General features: G+C 44.5%; 1 pseudogene; it reads right to left on the bottom strand.

Moving 5' to 3' along the window:
- Window positions 1-244: 244 nt before the first annotated feature.
- LOC147629931 (adenosylhomocysteinase 1 pseudogene) lies at window positions 245-1,878 on the bottom strand (annotated as a pseudogene).

Below are 1,878 nucleotides of genomic sequence, written 5' to 3'. Positions count from 1 at the left end.
CAGCTAGTTTAGGTCTTCTTCATGCTAGTGGCTTCATGTTGACGGCGGTGTTACTATGTTGCCGACATGTGCCAGATGGTGCCTTGCAGTTGTACAGGCTTCCAGGTTCGTGTGCTGGATGGTGCCTTATAGTTACATTCCTCCAAGTTGGCGCATGGTGGGTGTAATGATGCCTTAAAGTTTCCATGAGAATTACTTGCATTTGGGCCATTTTTTGGGTTGATGGGCCGGCCTCTTAGTCTCTTTATTGGGCTTGGAGATTTACTAACAACTTTGTAAGAAATTTGCTTGGTGAGATTGTCAATCGTGCCGATAGGAGCATGACGACAAGGATGGCAGGTGGTGGTGTTAAAGAAGAGGTGGTGGTCGCCGGTGATGACTCATGTTGCAATAAACCGGCGACCACCACCTCTTCTTCAACACCACCTGCCATCCACTTGCTTGGGAAGAACATACACTTGTTTGGCATACTTGTTGTTGCGAGACTTTCTTTCCTTCCACACCCCAATTTCCAATAGGTAATGGCATTGTTTTTCATCTTTTTCATGTGGATAAGGTTCTTTGACCAGTAATCATGACAAAGATGTCAGTAGTCTTGACAACATCATTGCTCGAGAATCAAGACAAAAAGTCCTTCCATTACTAAGCACATTTGGGATCCATCTTAGTAACAACCACGTGCCCCTACAACTTTCATAGTAGTAGCACAACTCTTGCCAGCATCACCATAGCCACAAACAATAACCACTATACCAGCCATCATGACGTAAGTAGCCCTCATGATTCCATCAGGAAAAGAGTGACGACGTCTATAGAGGTTATCAAACTTACTCTTGGTCACATGAGGCATGCACATTAATGGCAGGACAGATCCATTAGCCTGCATTTGGTAGAGGTAGTACACCGCATCAGACTCATCAACAAGTCTATTCTTCACCTTGCAATACTTCTTGGGATCTTGCTTAATGTCCTCTAGGATGATGGAAAAGAACAATTTGAAACTCCGAGTTGTCAAGTGAAGCAAGATTTGGTAGGGTACCAACTTTGGCAAAAGCTTCTTTTGCCTTTGTACCCTTATGGATGAGGAGAGTGGCTTCACCACCATCACCAACATATAAAATTTGGGCCACCATCTAATCCTATTCAACGGCTCTCTTAGTGCACCACGAGTATTCTTGTAAGGTTTCTCCCTTCAAGGTAGAGATAGAAACACTACCACGAGCAATGGTGGCAGTAGAATGGTCCTAGGTAGAGAAGATGGCAAGATCACCACTAGTAGGTAGAGTAGAATGGCAATAGAATATTCATAGGTAGAGAATATGGCAAGATCACCACTAGGGAACCTCAACACCAAGCGCAGTTAGGGTTTCAATTAGAACAACAACAGTTTAAAATGTCAGGTGCAGAGATCTAGTGATACGGGCTCCCTTTAAAGGATGAGAGAGACCAAACTCAACATAGTGAGACATGAGACCAAGCCCCGAGAGAGAGACAAGCTACAGGATCAAAAGGTGAAAGGGCTGCCCAATCTAAGGGTTGAAGCCAATGAGGAGAGGATTGGTAGAGCATGGGTGATTGTCGAGAAGGTGATGGTGGCAAATTATTGAACTAGGTAGTGCGGGGCCAAGCAGGGCAGTGCACAAGGGATGGGGCTATAGACAATGTAGGAGGTAAGGGCGCCTACGTGGCACAAGAGGGGGATTTTTTTATTTTTATTTATGTTCTCTCTCTCTCTCTCTTTCTCTCTCTCTCTCACACACACACACACCATATAGGTGATCCTCTCTCTACACACAAATGTTGCACCTCTTTAATCGTCTCATTGATCTTACTTCCAGGATCACGATCTAACCTCACTGATCTCATATCTTCAATCAT

This window comes from Cibotium barometz, chromosome 17 (assembly GCF_041138505.1).
Source record: "Cibotium barometz isolate CiBa-2024 chromosome 17, ASM4113850v1, whole genome shotgun sequence".
Lineage (NCBI taxonomy): Eukaryota > Viridiplantae > Streptophyta > Polypodiopsida > Cyatheales > Cibotiaceae > Cibotium > Cibotium barometz.
The sequence above is the reverse complement of the archived record's forward strand: the minus strand, read 5'-3'. Positions and strand labels throughout refer to the sequence as shown.